The sequence below is a fragment of the Rutidosis leptorrhynchoides genome, chromosome 2 (assembly GCF_046630445.1).
Source record: "Rutidosis leptorrhynchoides isolate AG116_Rl617_1_P2 chromosome 2, CSIRO_AGI_Rlap_v1, whole genome shotgun sequence".
NCBI classification, from domain to species: Eukaryota; Viridiplantae; Streptophyta; class Magnoliopsida; order Asterales; family Asteraceae; genus Rutidosis; species Rutidosis leptorrhynchoides.
Genome location: NC_092334.1, coordinates 198,260,911 through 198,268,936, shown reverse-complemented (window position 1 = coordinate 198,268,936; position 8,026 = coordinate 198,260,911).

Below are 8,026 nucleotides of genomic sequence, written 5' to 3'. Positions count from 1 at the left end.
CACCTAGGATAACCTCCAAGGTATAGTTGCGCTTCAATATTACAAACCTAGTGACATAGTTGCCTTTGCCTCTAGACACCTCTAGGATCGAGACCGGTAGGCTGATAAGATTGACTCATCTGACAGAAATCAGGAGTGCATTAATTAGTGATTTTATATCATAATTATATTTCCCTATCTTAAGAATATATCATAGTAAACATTTTCTTAATTTGTGTTCTTCGGATATACCTCACCCCTTTACTTTTGTAACACCCCAAATTCCATTCTTAAAGGGAGCCGTGCTGCGGGCTAAGAACCTGCGCCATGGCTATGCACTATGTCTGATGGTAAATTTGGTTGGAAGATTCTAATGACGATATACACTTAGAACCACGCCGCGGGTATTAGAGGCCGCGCCGCGGGTAATAGCTATAGCTGATGGTTTTCTTTTTGGCACATTCTATCACCAGATTGCACTTGGTACTGCTTGGCGGGCTTGGGGAGTCGCGACGCGGCTGTACGCGGGTCAGGTTACCCTTATATGTTTTAATAAGGGTTTTAAGTGGGGGCAATTTGGTCTTTTCACATAAGAACGACCTTATAGCAGATGAATCAGTTCTAGTTCCCTTCTAATTTCATTTTGTTTTTTCAACCAAACACTCTGAAAATTTCTAGAGTGAGAAACCAAATTCTTGAGAGAGAAAGCTTGATTTGGAGAAGAAGGAGGTCAAATCTTACCAAAGTGCAAGAGTTAACCTTGTTCATCTCATTTCTAGCTACCTTCTAATACTAGTGATAAGTCCTAACTCCGATTTTCTTTCAATTTGGTGTTAGGGTTTGGGATTGCATGTTCTTGATAAAACCCATCTAGCTCACAAATTTGTGATTGAAGCTAGTTGTAGGTGTTGTTGACCCTTGTTGGTGGGTTTTGGGTTGAAAAATATTCTGGTCTTGTATAGACTTGCAATTTGGGAATAATCACTAGTATTAGTGATTTTGTTGGTGAATGGAATCCTGATGTGTGCGAGGTGTAGTACGTAATACTATTAATTTTACTACGAAATTCTATTAAATACGATACAATTTTACATAAATTATTTATTTATTTATAGAATGGATATACCTAAACCTTGCTACAACACTTATAGGCAGTATACCTAATCGTAGAGTAGTGTAGTTTTTAGTAAGTCCGGTTCGTTCCACAGGGAGCTCACTAAGTTTAACGCTATATATGTTTTAAACTATATTTGTGTGTGTGTGTGTATATATATATATATATATATATATATATATATATATATATATATATATATATATATATATATATATATATATAAGTAGTATTATTATTATTATTATAAAAGGGGGGTTTTTACCGTTTAGTGACCAGTTTGTCTATTTTATGTCTTAAGTCACAATTAAAACCTAATGTAAAATATTAAATATAAAAACAACTTAATTTAAAGCGTAAAGTAAATGACGATAAATAAAAATGCAATAAAATAAAAGTGCGATAATTAAAAGTTTAATAATTTAAAGTACGATAAATAAAATGACGATAAATAAAATTGCGATGAGATATAAAATAAAGTAATTATGCTTATTTAAACTTCCGTAATCATGATGTTTGACGTGTTGATTTTAATTTATTACCATGGGTTAATTGTCCTTTGTCCTGGATTATTCGATATGTTCACCTGGTTTTGTCCATAATAGTCCATCGGTCATAATTATAAAGTGCGAGAGTCTTCGCCAAATTAACCTTATACCCGAAGTCAAATATTCCAACTAATTAAGGATTCGAACTGTAACAAGGTCTTAATACTTTGTTTAATGAATACACCAGGTTATCGATTGCATGTAATCCAAGGTTTTAATACTTTTTTAACAATTACACCAATTACCCTTGAATGTAATCCACCCATGTTTTAATGAGTCCAGTGACTATTAATCCATCCCCGTGTCCGGTCAAATGAATAATTATTAGCATTTATAGATATCCCGCCCACTGTACCAAGTCAAACGTATGTGGTTATATATAAATACGTCAAATTATAAATCTCTATATTAAATCAACGAGATATCATTTAAATAGTATAAATCCCATTAATAGTCCATAGTCTAATTTCCACAAGTGTCGGTCTTTTGTCCAAACCCCAATTATGGTCCAAAGCCCAATAACCCAGTCTTTATAGTTAGTCCAACATCACAATTACTTCGGCTTAAATAAACATAATAATAACTTAGCTACGAGAGATTAATTTAAAAAGGTTGAACATAACTTACAATGAGTATTAATCGCGTAGTGTTACACGGACAGAATTTCGACTTACAAACTTAAAACATTCACCACTATAACCTTATTATTATTAACTTAATATTAAAATTATAATTATAAAATATAAATATAAATATATTGAGAGAGTAAGAGATCAGTTGATGAAGGTGTATCAAACTCGTCAAATAAGCTGGCTATTTATAGCACCTGACCAACAATTCTCTCCCATGCGATTGCATGGATATTGGTCTTGCTGGCCATGCGATCGCATGGCTTCCTTGGCCAGCTCACAATGATTTGTTTTCTAGTTTGCCGACAGTTTTTAATAATATAATATAATATATATAATTTTATATAATTATATATATATTATATTATATTCATGTGCATAGTTGACTTGTAATTTTAGGTCCGTAACGTCGCTTGTTTATTCTCGGTTTATGTCCCGGTTCTGGATTTTTGAACGTCGTTTCGTACGATTTAATATCTTGTACTTTGCATTTTGCGGCTTGTACTCTTGTAACTTTTAGACGTTTCTCAGCAATAATTTGAACAACTTGGATTGTACTTTGTACTTTTTAGCTTTTTGGTCGTTTGCGTCTTCAAATCGTCGAATCTGTCTTTTGTCTTCACCTTTTAATATTTAAACGAATATCACTTGTAAATAGAACAATTGCAACTAAAAGCTTGTCTTTCTTGAAGGATAATCCTATGAAATATATGTTCGTTTTTAGCATTATCAAATATTTCCACACTTGAGCGTTGCTTGTCCTCAAGCAATATAGAACTTGAATAAAAACTTTACTAGAATCACTTCTTTATTCTTCACACTTTGTACATCAGTGATTTTAAAACGGCAGTATGAACAATGGTGGTAACGATGTGGTTTACAGTTCCACATGACTATGAAAATTTAGATCCTTTAGGAAATTGGATCTTTATGAAAATATTTGATCTTTTAAAAATTCAATCTAGCTTTTACCCTAGATATGTTTTCCGGAATAACCCTTCACCGGTGTTTGCAAAATATTTTTGTGGGTTTTGTGGGTTTCAGATTTTAAAATTTTAGCTCAAAACTTATGGTTTTGTGTCACTCACTTGCTAACCTTGTATTAGGAAAGTAACACGTCCAGTTTACTTGCTCCATATATTACCTTTCGATAAACTACCATCCGGTTGTAAGGGAAAGCGTTGAACAAGCAACTGTTAAGGCAATGTCTAATGACATGCTTTTGATTATGGTCTATATCGTGTCGGATGCAATTACTATCCTTTGTAGGAGCAATAGTAAAGATCACCCTATAGTTCTTCGGTCTGGCACAAAGTCCTGTCTTCGACCATGCTATGCAACCACCGTTCTTACGGTTGACACCCGATTTGATTCAGGTGACCTAATGAATTCCAGGTGAATTTCTAGGATTTTACGTTCAATGGTAATGAACGCATTGAAAATAGGTTTTCAGAAAACAAATCGGTTTGTAATTTGATCAAATATTTTTTCGTTCAAGCTCGAGTTTAGATATCATCGAATTCCATGAGTTTGAATTCTCAATCTTTAAGGTCAATCTCAAGGATTGAGTAATAACAGGCTTAAAAGCTGATTTTTGATCTTTAGGGAGATTATCCTTTCTGGGATCTGATTCATTAGTCTTATAAACTAATATCCATGGTGCCCCCCATTGTACGAGATAGATCCTCTTATAGTTATGATAAGTCTGGCCACTTGGCGACCATGTTTGATGCTGAGGTCCGTGAATTTCCAGCTAATTTTTTAGAAAACTTTTCAAGGTTTTTCGTAGACTCTACAACTGCTCTGGACAACAACTTCCTGACCTAAATCAAGAAGCGCGTGTCTTTTTCTCGGAAGACTTTACTTCCTTTTTCATTCCATTTATATTATAATAAACTGTGTAAACTAATTAATATTGTCCAAAACAAAAGTATCTTCAATTAGTTGTAAAAAAATATGTGATATATGTTTTAAATAACTTGGTAAATTTTTCCCACACTTGGCTTTTATTTTTCTTTCTTTGCCTTTTTATTCTCTTCTATTCCATTTTAAATGAATTCAAGCGTTTTGAGTTATTTCTTAATTTATGTCCTTTCCGAGGTAACAATAATTTCGGTGTTAACACCTAGTTTTATCGTTCATAAATATGTATAAACATGATTTTGAGTTCATTTAGTTGAAAAATTAAAAAATTTACTAAAAGTGGGTAGTCAGTATATAAGATTAGAGATGTTCTTTATTATCAGAGAGCACTAGATTCTCATACAACTACTGCGTTACTAGTAAAGTTTAACGGTGGCTATTAAACCAAGTGTATAAGTCAAAAAAATTTTAAACCCGAAAGAATTTAATATTCCTTCCCACACTTAAGATCTTGCTATGCTCTCATTTGCAAGAAATCAGTAACAATTTAAATTATTGAGGGTAATTAGGGTAGAAAAATGATTAAATTTTACCAAAGTTTCCAAACATATTGTTGTTTGTTTGAATGATAAATGGTGCACATCATTTGTTCATTCCAGCAGTTGTTATTTCATATATATTTTGCATCTTGTCGTCAAAATTAGTTACTTTTGCTGAACTTAATGCCAGTCTTTGAAAATGCGCTGTTTTACCCTGTTGTGTACATGAGATAAAATACATACAATACAAATATAAACATGCATGGTATTTTGAAATGGGACTTAATATCCCACTTTCAAATTACAAAAATGAAATATTAGTACAAAATAATAAAAATGTTAAACATTACATAAAACTATCAAAATGTTAAATGTTTAACATAAATAGATAAAAATAATAAAGGATAAGAAATCACCAATGGAACACTATTGATTTGGATAGGGGTTCCAGTTCATATCATCGCTCAGGTTCTATGGTTGGTGATAGGTGTCCTGGTAGGCTTGATTGGGGTCGTACAGGTCAAAGGGTGGTCGCATATCGGGCTGATGTAGTGGATAGTAAGCAGGTCGAGTCGGGATGTAGTTATTTGGTATCTGATATGATAGTTGGCTCATGATTTGGTGCTGATGAACTTGCCAGCTATCGTGTTGGTGTCGCCTGGAGTTCTCATACTCATTCGCGGCTCTCCACTGCTCATACTGATGATGTCTAGCCTGGTTATTCATTTCCACCTCATCTACATGATGGAAAACATCAGTATAACTATCCCTAATGACATCTCTAATGTCATCTGCTTCCTCCATCTCCTCATCCGAACCCCTTTCTACCTGTGGATGGGTGCCCTGATATGGTATTGGCATATTATGCCTCCGTTTTAGTACCTTTGCACCTTAATAAACCTGCAAGCCTATGCTCTCGGCTTGTTCCTCAATCTCTACCATCGGACCCCCATGCTCTTTATCTACACCTAAGTACTCTCCAATGAGAGTAACAAAAATTCCTCCCCCTATAATATTTCCTGCTTGCATACCCTCAACAACTTTAGACAAATAGTGCCCTACGCAATAAGGAATAGCTCCTCGGGTCTCGAATACACTTAAGATAGAATAAATCGTTTTGGGTCATTTTTTCTTTGTTTCTACCCCGTTGTGTAATCGAGTTCGCTAAGAATCTATGTATTATCCGAAGCTCTGCTCTATCAATATCTAAGTAGGAGTGTCTTCCACCCCGCGTAAATTCCCTAAATTGTGACATACGCCTCCATATGGCGTTAGCGTCAAAATTCCTATCTACTCTTTCACCTTCAGTAATTAGACTATTACAATCAGGTGTAATAATCTCAGCGTGGGTGTAGATTAATAGAGCTCTAGCCATGTCCAACATGGACATTCTGTACATTGTACCTCCTAAAAGAAATCTAATAAAACTTTTATCTCCTATCATAGTAACTTCATTATTTAACTCTATAGTGCTAAGCAATTCAACACACCATTCTCTATATATAGTTCTACGTGTAGTAAATAAGCGGATCCAATCGTTAAATGTAGAGCTACCATACCTCTGGACTAGTAAATCCCTAACCGGTTCGGCTAGGTGAACCGCTTCCAAAGGCTCCCAATCGATTACCCGAGGCATTTCAATATTTTTGTGGTAAAGAATGTGCATGTTCTTTTGAAATTTCGGGTATTCTATCCTACAACGATCGAATCTTAGGTTGGGATATAACTGTTGGTCATCAATAAGTGGGTGCATAATCCTCGGGTGAGGCTGAAATTGACGATAATGAGTGTAAAACAGTGGTTCCGCCTCATAATATAGCATGTGTTGATCATTATGTTGTTGTTGTTCAGGTTGTGGTTCCGGTTGTGGTTCTTGATTAGGTTCTTGTTCATGTTCTTGTTCATGTTGTCTAGACGATGATGCACCGTCCTTATCTGTATTTCTCTACAAAACACATTAAATACAAAATTTGTACATCCAAATATGCATTAGTGTTAGCAAAATAAAAAATTAAAACAATTACAATAACATGTTTAATCCATATTAAACTTATACTCATTTTTATATTTTTATTAATTCTACAATTTTTCAAATAAGCATATATGAAAAGGTATACAAAGTTTATAAGCATTCAACTCAAATAACATGTTAAAATAACCATTACTAGCAATTAAACAAGTTTCAAATGGCAATTACATCAATTTAATCAAGTTCATGAATTTTAAACTTAAAAAGTCCACTTTGATGTTCAAAAATCATGTTTAAGATCAAAATTTCGATCATTTAGCAACCTAAACATGTTACAGTACTTAATTTAGCAATAATTCATAACCAAAATTGGCCATAACCTGTTTATATCAAAAAGCCCTAAATTGCTCAAGATCACAAACCCTATATTTCTAAAAAATTTGAAGTTTAAGGCTTCAAATCATGACAAATAGCATCAATCTAGGTTATACAAGCATAATATACTAACAATTTAACTCTAATTAAGCTAGAAATTATCAAAATTAAATTAGGTAAAATAGTTGTAATTATCACAAAAATTAGGAATTTTAGGAGTTTAGGGGTGAAATTTCTACCTTTTTGCTTCCCCATCTGAAGAAAGGCATGTTTATAGCGGATTATAGCAACAAATTTCGTGAATTTTGGTTAAAATTGAAGATTTGAGGAGTGTTTGTGGGTGTTTGCTCGTGGTTGTGTGTGTATAAGTGTGAGACAGAGAACCAGCTCGTGGCCTTTTGTTCCTGACCAGTTCTGGGCTTCCATGCGATCGGATGGTTTTACAGTACAAACCCCATGCGATCGCATGAGGTGTGTGTGTGTGTGTGTGTGTGTATATATATATATATATATATATATATATATATATATATATATATATATATATATATATATATATATATATATATAGGGGCAGGATCAATGGGGAAGTAACCAATCGGGGGGAAGCAAAATTTTTATTTTTTTTTCGTTTTTTTTTGAAATTTTTTTTTCCCGGCATCAAGATCACACGAAAATATGAACATTTAGAAGAGACACTTCGTGATGAATGTTATTATTTAGGAGGGAAAACGATCGACAAAAATAACATTCAAGATAATATTGTTCGTGAAGATTATGAACGTTTTTTTTCATGTTTTGTGAAGTAAAATTTAGCCCGATTTAGAGTTTAGGGTTTAGGGTTTAGGGTTTAGGGTTTAGGGTTTGGTGTTTTGGGTTTATGGAATAAACCCAAAACACCAAACCCTAAACCCTAAACCCTAAACTCTAAACTGTTCGTGTTAAAAACTCAATCTAAATCCTAAATCTAAACCCTAAATCTAAACCCTAAACCCTAAATTTCTAAACCC